Genomic DNA, 17,061 nt, shown 5'->3' with positions numbered 1-17,061 from the left:
AATTAAACCAAAAAATATCTTGGCAGTGACTCTATGCAGTGAATATCTTTGCGGTGAATATGATCCCAATATACAGTAAACTAAAGCAATAATTAGTGAATAGTACTTCCTATAAAACAACTAACTAAATACAGCTGAGGATATGCATGTTGAGTTTCTTCTGCTCTGCAGTGGAATCCGCAGATCCGGGTCACGGCACCAAATGTAGCCCATGGTTCGGCAGGCCGGCTCCCTAGCCCTGTATTTCGCCTCCTCCCTGGCTCCCTCTGCATTGTGTTATTTGATTGGTGTGGTTGGAGTCAGGAGAAAACGGACGGGAGTCGGCGTTCTTTGGTCCGAGCAGTGCAGAATTTATTTTCTCTTGGCTGTCTTTCGTCACGTTTAACATATCAAAAACGTTGTGTCTAATTTAAAATTTATTTTCAAATTAACAGTAGGCCTGGTGCCACACAGAACGAGCAGCTAGCTAGCATTTACGGGTTAGCTCCCAAGCAGCCTAGCTAGCATTACGGGTTAGCTCTCAGTAGTTCGCTAGCCACATGGGCATCAAACGTCATAAAACAAAACCATTTTCACAAAATAACAACCTAAAACATGAAACGATATCTCTCGCACACATATTTACATATAAAACTGCATGGATGACCATTTAAACATAGGGTTGCAGATGGATTTAACACAGCACCCCGTTTCAACATCTTACCTTTAACATATTGTAGCGAATTCGGGGGGCAGTCCGGGAACCACCAAGATCGGGACGCGAACCCATGTCTCCCACTCCGTAAGCGACAACGTTAACCAGTCGACTAAAGGGTCCGACCCGTTAGTCAAGGACCAACGTGTCTACTTATTCATGCACGTTACAATATCAAAAACGTTGTCATCTAAAATGGCCACCACGACCAACGACGGCAGCCCAAACAGCTGTTCAACCAGGCGTATCAACAAACTGAGCGCCCCCTAGTGGCTACTCCCAGATTACCTTGTAAATTGAACCAGGAATGAGACATCTCAAAAATAAAACATTACAGCATAAATGATGTGTCACCTTCACCATCTTACATATATATATATATATATATATAGTAGCGAAGAGGCTACCCAGTTAGAATTGTGCCCTCCTGTTTTACCCATCAGGCACTGCGTGCAGATTGTTGGTGATGTTATTAAATGCTTTGCAAGTGTTTTATGGGGTTTTATGCGTTTATGTGATTACTATTTGGTGTGGTGTAATTGTAGCTGTCGTTCTGTTGTGTTGTGTTGTGTTGTGTTGTGTAGCTTTGGTACTGAAACCATGATCAACATTGTTGTTCGGGTGGATGACGCCCCATGTATTGTTTCGCATTCCCTTCAAGTTCCCTTCTCTGGGTGAGTTCAATAAAGCAGACTGAAAGGTTACCTTTGTCATTATTTCCACGTTCGCCACAATATTGTAGTGAATTAGGGAGGCAGCCCTGGTACCGCCACAGCCGGGACGCGAGCCTGTATCTCCTGCACCGCGGTCGACAACGTTAACCAGTCGACTAAAAGGCCTGACCCGTTGGCCAAGAGCTAACGTGTCTACTTATTCGTGTAGGTTACACTACCCCCCCTCTTTTGGGAAGTGCGTCCCCGCGCTTGAGCATATCGGTTCCTTCACGCCTCTGGGCGCACGTGCTTCCGATGGCCTCACCGTCCCACTTCTGACACCAATGCAGCGAATTCAGGGGAGGGCAGCCCTGGTACCGCCACAGCCGGGACGCGAACCTGTATCTCCTGCACCGCGGTCGACAACGTTAACCAGTCGACTAAAAGGCCTGACCCGTTGGCCAAGGGCTGCCGAGCCTACTCATCCATGATCGTTACAGTACTATATTGAAAGGCGTAACCAAGTGGCTGGATAGTGTACAGGAACATCTGTGTTGAATATACGCTGAAAGTCCCCAAGTCCAAATGGGAGACACCACCAAAGGTGGTTGAGAAGAGCCAGGATCCTGTGGGACTTCAAGTTCCAGACTGACAAGCAGTTGCTGGCTAACCAGCCAGACATTGTGGTGGTCGACAAGGAACAGAAGACAGCAGTAGTGATCCATGTAGCGATCCTGAGCGATGGCAGCATCAGGAAGAAAGAGCATGACAAGCTAGAGACATACCAAGGGCTGAGGGAAGAACCAGATCAGATGTGGAAGGGTAAGTGCACAGTAGTCCAGTGGTAACAGGAGCACTAGGGGCTGTGACCCCCAAACTGGGAGAGTGGCTCCAGCAGATTCCAGGAGCAACATCTGAGGTCTCTGTCCAGAAGAGTGTGGTCCTAGGAACAGCTAAGATGCTGCACAGAACCCTCAAACTCCCAGACCTCTGGCAGAGGACCCGAGCTTGAGGAAGACACACACCACCCATAAAGGGTGAGGGGGATATATATCTACTCATATAGTTTCGTAATGTGTGTGTGTGTGTGTTAGTTAGTGTAGATAGCGGGACCGAAAACTAAAGCATTTATGATCCTAATTCTTTTTGGAGGTGGTAGGTATTGTCTCAGAGAGTAAGGGAAAAATCACAGAAAATTAAAATTGTGCATAATTATGCATAAATATACAAAATATGCATTTTTCTAAAAATGGCTAAAAACCTCTTTTCTCGGCATTTCAGATGATTCTGAGCATCTTTGATTTTTTCACCTATATAAAAAAAAAATTCTGGGACTTAGAAATGTTTTGGCGTTATGCAAAATAAATGCATTTTTGCAAAAATGCACTTATGATCCTAACTTTTTTTGGAGGTGGTAGGTATTGTTCAAGAGGGGACCAGAAAAATAGCAGAAAATTAAAATATAATTACAATAATTGTGCATAATTACGCAAAATACGCATTTTTTGAAATGGCTAAAAACCACTTTTCTCGGCATTTCAGATGATTCTGAGCATTTGGGGGAGGGAGTTGGAGTGGGGGAGGTTTAGGGGCAGGGGGAAGGCGGTTAGCTGGCAGGATGAAGAGGAGGGAGATTTAGACGGGTGGATAACCAAACCGCTACTAGTATAGATATATATACATCCATTCCATCCATTGTCTTAACCGCTTATCCTGCTCCTCAGGGTCGAGGGGATGCTGGGGCCTATCCCAGCAGGCATTGGGCGGCAGGCAGGGAGACACCCTGGACAGACCGCCAGGGCAGGCACACAAACACACACACACACACACACACACACACACACACACACACACACACACACACACACACACACACACACACACACACACAGGGATGATTTAGTATGGCCAGTTCACCTTATTTACTGTGTTTGGACTGTGGGAGGAAAGGCACGGGGAGAACATGCAAACTCCACACAGAGGACGACCCGGGACGACCCACCCAGGTTGGACGACCCAGGGGCTCGAACCCAGAACCTTCTTACTGTGAGGCGACCGCGCTAACCACCGTGCCCCTATCTATCTATCTATCTATCTATCTATCTATCTATCTATCTGTCTGTCTGTCTGTCTGTCTGTCTGTCTGTCTGTCTGTCTGTCTGTCTGTCTATCTATCTATCTGTCTGTCTGTCTGTCTGTCTGTCTGTCTGTCTATCTATCTATCTATCTATCTATCTGTCTATCTATCTGTCTGTCTGTCTGTCTGTCTGTCTGTCTGTCTGTCTGTCTGTCTGTCTGTCTGTCTGTCTGTCTGTCTGTCTGTCTGTCTGTCTGTCTGTCTGTCTATCTATCTATCTATCTATCTATCTATCTATCTGTCTGTCTGTCTGTCTGTCTGTCTGTCTGTCTGTCTGTCTGTCTGTCTGTCTGTCTGTCTGTCTGTCTGTCTGTCTGTCTGTCTGTCTGTCTGTCTGTCTATCTATCTATCTATCTATCTATCTATCTATCTATCTATCTATCTATCTATCTATCTATCTATCTATCTATCTATCTATCTATCTATCTATCTATCTATCTGTCTGTCTGTCTGTCGGGTTTTTCCCCTAGCTCTTCTTCTTTGGGCTTATATATAGATAGATAATTCATCCCTTCATTGTACATAGAATTCATTGTTTTTTTCCCTTCTTTAAAGCATTCTGCATTGTCAGTAAAGCAGAAAATCAAAGACAGATTGTTAGGTGTCGTACACATGCATATACATGACATGTATATTTTCTAAGTCGGTCTTACTTTTGCGGTAAACAGAAACTGAACACCTAAAGTAAGTCTGGTGAAGAAGTGGGTGAGCTGGTTTGTAGGATGGAACAGAAACACAGAAATACTCTCTGGCAGGAGTTTATTTCTTGTGGCTACAGAAGTGAAACCCACAGAGCCGCTCATGGCTGACATGATCGACATGTATTCAGTTTTAAAACCGTCTCCCGTCGGTGTCAAAATGCAGCTCAAGCAATGTCTGCCGTTGAGCACCTCTGAACAAGTGTTTCGGGGTAAACTCTGCTGGTGCCCAGGTTAAGGCCGTTTGTCAGCACGTGTGAAGCAGGTTTTGGATGTGATGTTCACCGTTTCATGGTAAGGATCTGGAAAACCAGCTCCGTCTGAGCTCTCTGACATGACGTATGACCACGGTTCATTTGTTGAGGACAGATAAAACCACGGGGCCACGCGGCATCCAACTGCCTGCTGCATTGCATCACAGTCTGTTTTAGCCGATGTTAGCCAACCCACAAAGCCTTTGTCTGACCATGCTGGGATACATACATGTGCTGAGAGGCTCTTGTTCAACAGAACTACAGCATCTGCATCTCAGTAGACACCACAGGATCTATCTACAGCAGAAAGACCAAGACATCTACAGTGTCAGCACGTGACGTCAGCACCAGGACTCAAACCGTCAACCTTTTAAATACGAAATCTACCTAACCAGCCTGCAATCCCTCCCCCTAACGTTGGACTGATTCATTTTGAGTGTTTTAATCAGAAGAATATTCTAGAACTACATCATACTGGGGAGTATTTTAAAACTGGCTCGATATACACCTAGCTGTGTGGACTGTGTAGCACTGCTACGTTGCAGACGGCTGAGTTTCGGTACAACATGTTCAGTCTTGGCTGGCAGATGTTCATCATAACCATCGGCGTACGTCGTCTGTCTTCTGGGGAGCATATTTCCGTTTCCTACAGTAACTACAGCCGGAGATTATGATCCTCCACTGTAATTGGTCGACGTGACATCACGTGACGTCTTGTGTATTGTGTCTTGTTTCTGGTTTAGCAGGGTCACTGAACAAACACGAGTCACTGTGGCCAGATGAACGTGTGCTGTTTAAACTAAAGTGACTGGTGAAATTGGAGTTACAAGTACAACGCAGGTATTTTCGTGTTTAATATGTTGATGCTGAACGTGCCTCCAACGTCAGTCATGTAGTCATGAACACATAGTACTGAACACATAGTACTGAACATATGTTACTGAACACACAGTACTGAACACAGTACTCAAAACAGTACTGAACACGTAGTATCTAACCCAGTACTGAACACATAGTACTGAACAAAGTACAGAATACATAGCAATGAACACACAGTACTGAACACACAGTACTGAACACACTGTACTCAAAACATAGCACTGAACATGGTACTGAACACACAGCACTGAACATAGTACAGAACACGTGGTACTGAAAACAGTACTGAACACACAGTACTGAACACAATACTCAACACACAGTGCTGAACACACAGTGCTGATCACACAGTACTGAACACACATTACTCGACAGGCAGTACTGAATGCACATTACTGAACACATAGTACTGAAAACGGTACTGAACACATAGTACCGAACACATAGTACTGAAAACGGTACTGAACACATAGTACCGAACACAGCACTGAACTGAACACAGTACTGAATGGGAATGTTGTGTCACATGCAGTTGGTACTTTTCAACACTATGTATATGTATTCTCATGCAACATACTCTGGGACGTGTAGATAAGTTGTATATGAACATTTTGCTCATATCTGGGTTGAACTGAAGAGGACTGGACTAAGAGCCATCTTATTATCGTCTTTTTTCATTGTGGGAAAGTGCAAAACAACAGTAGTTTGCATATTTACAACCATTACTGTGTCTGGCAATACTCTACAATCCGTCCCTCTTCTGTACTACTTGTAGAAACATTTCCAACACTTAAAGAGTTTTTCATTCCCCGCCTCAGTCGACCGCCGGCCGAGCCAAGGCTGGCAGTATGAAGTCATCACACCGCCACAGGGAGCCACCATCAGCGCTTACCCCGCGAGCAAAGGCTGGCAGCACACCAGTTGTGTGTCAACTGGAAAAGAGTTTCTTTTTTTTTAAGTGGGAGGAGGGCAGGAGAAAGAAAAGCTTGGGAAGGGAAACAGGAGGGAAAAGAGAAAGCAGGCCAAAGAGGAAGAAGGATGCTTCTGAAAGAGTAAGAGGGTTCAGATGAAAGGAAAGGCTGGTTGGTGTCATATAGAAGATAATGAATGTGGCTTGGAGAACAAAGAGACATCAATGTAGAAGATGAGAACATCCTTTCAAAACAATGTCTCAGAGAAAGTGGTTTTGTTTTTTCTTTTTGTAGAGTAAAGGGCTTGAGAGAGACTGAGAGAGAGGGGGGAGAGAGAGAGGGGGGAGAGAGCGAGAGAGACAGTGAGTGAGAGAGACAGACAGACAGACAGACAGACAGACAGACAGACAGACCGACAGAGAATGGTGGTGCTGTTGAAGGAAGGAAGGAGGAGGTGAAAGACATGGTTTCTGGCTCCGGGCCCAGCTTGTGTCTGTACTGCTGACCGCCACCAGTGTCAGATCTTTATTCTGACCCTGGAGACAGCTGGAGGTGTCAGCACCATGCCGCCCTCCCTCCCTCCCTCCCTCCCTTCCCATACCTTGACATCATACGCTGCCTCTTCATACCAGGGCCCAACAAATATTCAGTGTAGTAAAACAAGTAGTAAATACTCATTACTTGTCAAAATTGTCCATCAATGCCCTGAACTGCCCTCCATGTCAAATGTGAGTGACTTTGCAGTTAAATCACTGCGTTGTTTGCATAATGACATACATTTTTGCTTGTCTTTCTTTTATATATATATATGTGCATTATTTTCCAAACAAAATGTGTTTATTGGGGACCTCCAGCGACCCACCCGGGCCCCTGTGGCGACCCGCTTGTGGGTCTCGACCCGTAGTTTGCGCACCACTGCTTTGGAGGAAAGTATAATGGTAATCGATATGTATTTGTTGAAAAGAGATCTTAAAGACAATTCTGTGACCTGGCAGACTCTGTGGTGGCCACATTCTGAAAACCAGGAGTCACTTTTGGGATTTTTAATCAAATGTGACAGGAGCCAAAATGAAAAAGTTCTGGGGCGGTTTTCATGGACCATTTACACCCATACAATCACTCAGTACGGGGGTTCAAATTCACAGCAGCCCACAGACAGACATTTGAGGGGTTAACCTTCTAACTACAAATCAAACTGCTGGGAAGGCATTTTATATATACTTCTTAATGGGTTCCAGAGGAGAGGACGGCTCTCGGCTATCAAATGTGCATCTCTGGATCTCCTGGACTGCTTTTAAAACCAGACGACTGTGAGGAGGCTGGGAGCAAACCCGGGACATGAGCAGATGAGAGGAATCCCTCTTAATTCCATTAATACCCTTCCATGTTCCCCGTGAAGGGGTATCACATCCTGACAATGAGAGGTAGTTGAAGAAAAGCGCATTCTTCTGTACTGAAGCGCGTTCTGCTGTCGGTCGCTGAGCAGGAACGCTGTCGTGGCCGCCACACCGGTCTCGAACGTACCAACATCCAAAGGGAAGGGTGCGTTCCTTAAGAGGCTTTCCAACAATACAAAAAACACCTCGGGGTTATTCTTACTATGCATGATCGCTTTAAAGATGGTGAACGTAACTAGCAGAGTGTAGTGATGCAGTGATACAAGTAACACAGTAAGTAATACAAGTAACACAGTAAGTAATACCAGTAATACAGTAAGTAATACAAGTAACACAGTAAGTAATCCCAGTAATACAGTAAGTAATACAAGTAACACAGTAAGTAATACAAGTAACACAGTAAGTAATACAAGTAACACAGTAAGTAATACCATTATTAGAGTAAGTAATACCAGTAACACAGTAAGTAATACAAGTAACACAGTAAGTAATACCAGTAACAGAGTAAGTAATACAAGTAACACAGTAATACCAGTAACACAGTAAGTAATACAAGTAACACAGTAAGTAATACCAGTAATACAGTAAGTAATACAAGTAACACAGTAAGTAATACAAGTAACACAGTAAGTAATACCAGTAACAGAGTAAGTAATACAAGTAACACAGTAATACCAGTAACACAGTAAGTAATACAAGTAACACAGTAAGTAATACAAGTAACACAGTAATACCAGTAACACAGTAAGTAATACAAGTAACACAGTAAGTAATACAAGTAATACAGTAAGTAATACAAGTAACACAGTAAGTAATACCAGTAACATAGTAAGTAATACAAGTAACACAGTAAGTAATACCAGTAACACAGTAAGTAATACAAGTAACACAGTAAGTAATACAAGTAACACAGTAAGTGTAGTGATACAGTGAGTAACTTTGCAGCCGGACCGACTGACTGTAAACACAGCCCATCCTCCAACCAGCCCATCCTCCAACCAGGGCGGTGCTAAAAGCACTTATCTTTATTCTGTCTGTTAAATGAAAAAAATAAAATAAAATAAAAATTATCTATCTATCTATCTATCTATCTATCTATCTATCTATCTATCTATCTATCTCTCTGTGTGTGTGTGTGTGTGTGTGTGTGAGATTCACTTGTTTTTCAAAATGCCTGACCTGCAGTCATTCACAAACTTTAAAATCTAGAAATGTTCCAAAATGTTCAGTAGTCACCATTTTCTCTTCTTCTGAAGGAACTTTTTTTGCTTTTATTTTGTGTTACTAATCTGTTTTTGTAACTAGGTGTGTCGTTTCATATATTGGATATGTGTATTTTGAAAGGCTACTTTTCATTTTCCTTAAACTGACTGTTCAGGATTTCCTAAAAAGTCCACAACCCCACCCATGACTCGACATATCCACACCTCCATAGTAGTCTCTGTTATTTCAGAAAAGATAAGAATAGAGATTGAAAAATAATAATGGATAAAAGACTCTTCTAGTTTTTCTCTTTGATGTGCGTTCAGCACTATTTAGATAACCAGAGAGACAGAAATATCACAAATTACACATGTGCCTCAGGGGCTCTACAGCAACACAACATCCTCAGACCTTAGACCCTCACATCGGATAAGGAACAACTCCCTAAAACCTTTAACGGGAGAAAAGGTAGGAAGAAAGCTGTGAGTGACTTTGCAGTTAAATCACTGCGTTGTTTGCATAATGACATACATTTTTGCTTGTCTTTCTTTTATATTTATATATATATTTATATATATTTATATATATGTGTGTGTGTGTGTGTGTGTGCATTATTTTCCAAACAAAATGTGTTTATTGGGGACCTCCAGCGACCCACCCGGGCTCCCAAGACGCACAACGTGACATGATGCTGTGTTTACACCATTTACACAATACAACACTGAAAGAGGATAACACAATTATAATGGACTTATAAAATATATGAAGAATATGATGAGGAGGATGCCGAGCAGTGTCCTGGTGGCGACCACTGTCACCATGGAAACCTGGGAGGAGGACAGACTACACGTGCACACGGGAGACTCACATCACACCATTCACATACACAGAAGGCAAGAAAGGAGAAGAGAGAGAGAAAAGACGTGAGAGAAGAGAACAGTTTGCAATAGTCAATAATCTATACTCTATATTCTATAATATATCCTCTATAATCTATCCTCTATAATCTATAAACTCGTGGGCAGAACAGCTGTTGGTAAATTCATTGAGACCCGACCCACCATCCAGTACAGGTTGTGAAGCACTCAACTTAAAGGCAACTAATTGTAAGCTAAGACAAAAAGATGAGTTTTAAGTTTGGATTTAAAAACTTAACAGACTCTGATAGTCTGATGGCAGCAGGCAGGTTATTCCACAAGAACGGAGCCGATAGGAAAAGGCCCTGCTACCAGCTGACTTCTTTTTAACTTTGGGTACACACAGGAGCCCTGTCTTTTGAGAGCAGAGAGCTCGAGATGGCATGTAAGGTTTAAGGAGATCAGACAGGTAGGATGGGGCAAGCCCATTTAGGATTTTATAAGTCAGCAGAAGCACCTTGTATTCTGATCTAACATGGATAGGAAGCCAATGACGGGAGGCAAGAATTGGTGTAATATGGTCAAATTTCCTAGTTTTAGTTAGGATTCTAGCAGCAGCCTTCTGAACCATCTGAAGACCTTTAGTACTAGAATGTGGCAGACCTGAGAACAGAACATTACAGTAATCAAGTCTGGATGACTGTGATGTTCTGTTAGGAGTAAGGAGTTAGGACTTAGGACTTAGGCGTTAGGTATTAGGAGTTAGGAGTAACGAGTTAGACGTTGGACATTAGGAGTAAGGAGTTGGAGTTGGGAATTAGGAGTTAGGAGTAAGGAATTAGTAGTTAGGAATTAGGTGTTTGACATTCAGGAGTTAGGAGTTAGGTGTCAGACATTAGGAGTTGGAGTTGGAGTAAGGAGTTAGGTGTCAGGAGTTAGGTGTTAGGAGTTAGGAGTTAGACATTAGGAGTTGGGAGTTGGAGTTAGGAGTTAGGTGTTAGGAGTAAGGTGTTAGGTGTTAGGAGTAGGTGTTAGGAGTTAGACATTAGGAGTTGGGAGCTGGAGTTAGGTGTTAGGTGTTAGGAGTAAGGTGTTAGGTGTTAGGAGTTAGGTGTTAGGTGTTAGGAGTTAGGTGTTAGGAGTTAGACATTAGGAGTTGGGAGCTGGAGTTAGGTGTTAGGTGTTAGGAGTAAGGTGTTAGGTGTTAGGAGTTAGGACTTGGGAATTAAGAGTTAGGAGTTAGGTGTTAGGAGTAAGGAGTTAGGCATTAGGTGTTAGGAGTTGAAAGTTGGGAACTAGGAATTGGGAGTTAGGTGTTAGGAGATAGGAGATACGAGTGACAAAAACGTATCAGAGCCTCACATCATGTTCTTACACATCTGTCATCCATTTTTCATTACAAGGCGCTGCAGAAACGCTGATGATTAATAAATAATGAGTGATATTTTTCAGTGGCATTTACATTTACATGATGAAAAAATTTCAGGAAGCATAATTTATATTTAATACCGTTGGGGGCCCTTTTCCACATCATCTGTTGGTGACACAGATGGAGGTGAGATCTCCATCTTTCCCTTCCCAAGCGATTTGATGTCTGCAGAAGTTTAAAAGATGATTTATATTCGATGGGTTGAATTGAAACGACTGCCTCTGGAATATGAGTTAATGAACCCTCTGAGCTGCCAACACAGAAACACATCACACCTTCACGTTAAGGCTTTGCAAATCTGATTCAGGATAATAATAATAATAATAATAACAACAACAACAAAATCCAACCGAATGGAAGTCATCAACACCCTGGCTACACCAGTCGTAACTTAAAGCTTCAACATCGTCGACTGGACACTAGAAGAGATCAGGAAACTAGATAGAAAAACAAGAAACATACTCACCTTAGAGAGGATGCACCACCCAAAATCAGATGTGATAGACTGTACCTCCCCAGAAACGAGGGTGGCAGGGGTCTAATCCAACTGGAAACTGCCTACAAAACAACAACACTAGGCCTAGATACTTACCTTAACACCAGAAATGACCCCCTTCTCATGATTGCTAGACAGCATGAAAAACAAAACAAAAAGTAGTCCGTAGCTAACCAAGCCACAATGTTCAGAAGAGAGCTCCACCTCCCTGAAACACCGCAACCTGAAAATGAAGCTCCACCCATCCACGCCCGAAAAGTCAAACAAAAAGCAAAGCGTCACGCCCAGGAACAAATGAAACAAAAATGGGAAGGGAAGCAAATGCACGGGCAATACCCAAAAAGAGTAAGTAAGAAAGATGTAGACCAACATATGACCAACCAATGGCTCAAAACAGCTGGGCTGAAATCCCAAACAGAGGGCTTCATCATCTCTGCTCAAGACCAGGCCATCAAGACCAGGCCATCAAGACCAGTTACTACCGGAGCAAAATCCTCAAAGATGGCACAGACCCAGCGTGCAGGATATGTGGTCAATTCCAGGAAACCATGGACCAAATGGTGGCAGGGTGCCCTGAGCTGGCCAGAACTGAATACCTACAAAGACACAACAAGGCTGCCACATACCTGCACTGGGACATCTGCAAAGAATTCAACACCAACACAAAAGAAAAAGAAAAAGAAATAAATAAAAAATGGTACGAGCACGAGACCCAAACAGTAACAGAAAAAGACGACATCACAATCTTACGGGACATGGCAACACAGACAGATCCTGAGATAAAGGCCAACAGACCAGACATCATCACCAAGAACAAGAAAGAAAAAAGCTGCCTACTCATCGACATGTCCATCCTCACTGAAAGGAGCACCTCAGTAAAAGTAACTGAAGAACTGTCCACATATAAAGACCTTGAAATCCAGACTGAACAAATGTGAGGAATGAAAACCACAACAGTACCAGTAGTGATAGGAGCCCTGGGACTTGTAAAAACCACAACAGTACCCGTAGTGATAGCAGCCCTGGGACCTGTAAAAACCACAACAAGACCAGTAGTGATAGGAGCCCTGGGACTTGTAAAAACCACGACAGTACCAGTAGTGATAGGAACCCTGGGACTTGTAAAAACCACAACAGTACAAGTAGTGATAGGAGCCCTGGGACTTGTAAAACCCACAACAAGACCAGTAGTGATAGGAGCCCTGGGAGTTGTAAAAACCACGACAGTACCAGTAGTGATAGGAGCCCTGGGACTTGTAAAAACCACAACAAGACCAGTAGTGATAGGAGCCCTGGGACTTGTAAAAACCACGACAGTACCAGTAGTGATAGGAGCCCTGGGACTTGTAAAAACCACAACAAGACCAGTAGTGATAGGAGCCCTGGAACTTGTAAAAACCACAACAATACCCGTAGTGATAGGAGCCCTGGGACTTGTAAAAACCACAACAATACCAGTAGTGATAGGGGCCCTGGGACTTGTAAAAACCACAACAGTACCAGTAGTGATAGGAGCCCTGGGACTTGTAAAAACCACAACAGTACCAGTAGTGATAGGAGCCCTGGGACTTGTAAAAACCACAACAATACCAGTAGTGATAGGGGCCCTGGGACTTGTAAAAACCACGACAGTACCAGTAGTGATAGGAGCCCTGGGACTTGTAAAAACCACAACAATACCAGTAGTGATAGGAGCCCTGGAACTTGTAAAAACCACAACAGTACCAGTAGTGATAGGAGCCCTGGGACTTGTAAAAACCACAACAATACCAGTAGTTATAGGAGCCCTGGGACTTGTAAAAACCACAACAATACCAGTAGTGATAGGAGCCCTGGGACTTGTAAAAACCACAACAGTACCAGTAGTGATAGGAGCCCTGGGACTTGTAAAAACCACAACAATACCAGTAGTTATAGGAGCCCTGGGACTTGTAAAAACCACAACAATACCAGTAGTGATAGGAGCCCTGGGACTTGTAAAAAAAAAAAAGGGATTGGGAAATTCACCCAACAGATCTTGGGGTAAAATCAGAAAACAAGAAGTACAGAAGATGGCACTACTTGGAACATCTCATATCCTAAGAAAGGAACTACCCATCAAATAGACTTCTTCCTCATTCTAACCCTAGAATATTATGTTGTATCATGGCACGAAGTTAAAGGACATTTGTATAATAATAATAACAATAACAATAACAACAATAATAATGATGATGATGATGATGATGGTAATGATTATGATGATGATAGTAGTAGTTATAATAATAATAATAATAATCTGTGTAAAAAGACAGATTTGTGTGCCTGGTTTTAACAAAACAACTATTCATCTTGCTTGTTAAATAGACAGTCTTTAATTCAGATGTAAACCAAAGCGTCGCCCCGCTACCAAAATACAAATCACAGGATTGCAGCAGATTGATTGACAGGTCTCTTAATACTAACAGTAAACAGGACTGACAGTAAACAACAACTACATGTGTTTGTAATGTGTTGCGATGCTGTAACAGGTTTGTTCACATCACTAATGATTGTAAAGACTTGAGTAAAACACAGCCACATGTTCTATTACCATCGTCTGAGAAAGACCCAAAATGTGTATTTTATATCTATAGCGCCAAATATTCAGTTACATGTGCAAGTATACCTGCATTTCAAACTGTCCAGACTGTCCTCCACCAAAACAACGACCCCACAGGTCCTTTGTACAGGCAGCTTATTACGCCTTGTAGTTACGTTTTAAGGTACTTCCTCGCGGTCTGTGGCATATCGCCTACCGCCGGTAGGGGCGCTAATTTACAAAACGTTCCTGTGGGTCATATTAGAGGGCAGATGATCTACGTGGTCGTATGGGTTGGAGGACTTATTGATATTGTCACATAAATCACAGATTGCAGCTTTAGCCACATGTGTATTATTAACAACATCTCTATGAGCTCCACGTGACGTCATCAAAGTGTTTGGTAATCAGCAGAAACAAGATGGTGACTCGTGTCTAAGTAGATGTGTACTAAATGTGAACCGTCTCAACATGAACCGCCTCCTTTACAAGCAACAATCCTCCTTTCTGTTTTGTTAATAGCAAACCCTTTCCTCCTTGTTCTTTTTTTAATAATCATTTCAATTTGCGAAGCATATTTCTCTCATCCACGATCACCTCCTACATGTTCCTGTTGTCGTTTAGTTGCAGCAATGCTCCTTTGTGCTCCTTACTATATAAGATTAGAAAACTGATGGAACTAAAGTTAAAAACCTGTAGACAGACAAGTTGTTGTGTCTTTGGCAGCACGGTGGCCCAGTGGTCAGCACTGCGGCCTCACAGCAAGAAGGTCCTGGGTTCGAACCCCAGGCCGTCCTAGCTCCTTTCTGTGTGGAGTTTGCATGTTCTCCCCCTGTCTGCCTCGCTTCCCCCACCATCAAAAAGACATGCATGTTAGGGTTAATACTCCTGCCTGTGCCGCTGAGCAAGGCAATGGACAGAAGTGGAGTTGGTCCCCGGGTGCTGCAGGTGCCCACTGCTGCTACACAATAGGATGGTTACATGCAGAGGACACACTTACTGTGAGAACACAATGACAAATAAAGTGTCTTCCTTTTTCTAACACGCAGATAAGACAGAACAAGCTGGTAGAAGACCTTTACCAAGTCTGTCTGTGTGTGTGTGTGCGTGTGTGTGTGTGTGTGTGTGTGTGTGTCTGTGTGTGTGTGCGCACACTGAGGATCAACTAGCTCTAACGTGATATTTAACATGATTTTTGCAATATATTTCCTTGTGAAGAATCGATTTAAACAGAATTTCTTTTCTGTCCACTTACCTTGCATGTGTTGGATGCTTGGCTGAGGTGACCAGGTGGCATTCCCGCTCCTCCTGCTCCTGCTGGGAGCAGCGTGGTGCAGGCCTTGTCTCTGCAGGGCAGCTGTGACAGACAGACAGACAGACAGACAGACGGGGAAGCAGCAGAGGATGTGGCTCGGCTCTGGTTACTGGATCTCCAGCAGGAGGGTGCAGAGGATTCCAAAACAGTCTCAACCGTGACCTTCAAAGGACCCCACACCCCCATTCTGACCTTTAACCCTGCCATTGTTGAGGTTCCACGTTCACGGTCATCAGTCAGATGGAAAACAATGCTTTTCATACTGATATTTGTTTCATCCATGTTGGAGGAATCAGTGACATGTTCTCTTCATCACTGCACTAAGACTCTGCAACATGGCTCACTTCGTCTTATTGAGCTGATGATGATGTTCAGTTCATCTGACCTTCATCAGGCTCTGGTCGGTTCCTCGTGTATTCAGTTTGAAAGTTAGTTATTGGTCTCTTAGGGTTAGAGGGTTAGGGTTAGGGTCAGGGTTAATGTCTTTGCCTTCTGTCTGTGCTCCAGCCTCTATCAGGAAGTGGTCTTACATTTTATCATTGTACAGTATCGTAGAAGACTGTCTGGTGTCGAGGTGAACCTGGTGTGGGCGCTCCATCAGTCACCATCACACTCAGACGTCTGCAGTCTGTAGGTTCAGCACGAGGCAAGGCCTGTTTATTTGTAATGGCTTATTAACAATGTCAACACTGATGTTGTTCTGATGCACATGTTGTTTCACTGTACAGTAACTCTCTTGCATGTTTTAATCACACTGTAGTATGTTGTAATCACGCTGTAGTATGTTGTAATCACGCTGTAGTATGTTGTAATCACACTGTAGTATGTTGTAATCACGCTGTAGTATGTGTTTAGTCACACTGTAGTGTGTTTAATCACGCTGTAGTATGTTGTAATCAAGCTGTAGTATGTTGTAATCAAGCTGTAGTATGTTTAATCACGCTGTAGTATGTTTGAATCACACTGTAGTATGTTATAATCATGCTGTAGTATGTTTAATCACGATGTAGTATGTTGTAATCACGCTGTAGTATGTTTTAATCACGCTGTAGTATGTTGTAATCACACTGTAGCATGTTTTAATCACACTGTAGTATTTTTAATCACACTGTAGCATGTTTTAATCACACTGTAGTATTTTTTAATCACACTGTAGCATGTTTTAATCACACTGTAGTATTTTTAATCACACTGTAGCATGTTTTAATCACACTGTAGTATTTTTTAATCACACTGTAGCATGTTTTAATCACACTGTAGTATTTTTTAATCACACTGTAGCATGTTTTAATCACACTGTAGTATTTTTTAATCACACTGTAGCATGTTTTAATCACACTGTAGTATTTTTTAATCACACTGTAGCATGTTTTAATCACGCTGTAGTATGTTTTAATCACACTGTAGCATGTTTTAATCACACTAGCATGTTTTAATCACGCTGTATCATGTTTAATCACACTGTAGCGTGTTTTAATCACACTGTAGCGTGTTTTAATCACACTGTAGCGTATTTATCACGCTGTAGTATGTTTTAATTATGCTGTAGCATGTTTTAATTATGCTATAGTATGTTTT

Source organism: Lampris incognitus, chromosome 1, assembly GCF_029633865.1.
Source record: "Lampris incognitus isolate fLamInc1 chromosome 1, fLamInc1.hap2, whole genome shotgun sequence".
Taxonomy (NCBI): domain Eukaryota; kingdom Metazoa; phylum Chordata; class Actinopteri; order Lampriformes; family Lampridae; genus Lampris; species Lampris incognitus.
The sequence above is the reverse complement of the archived record's forward strand: the minus strand, read 5'-3'. Positions refer to the sequence as shown.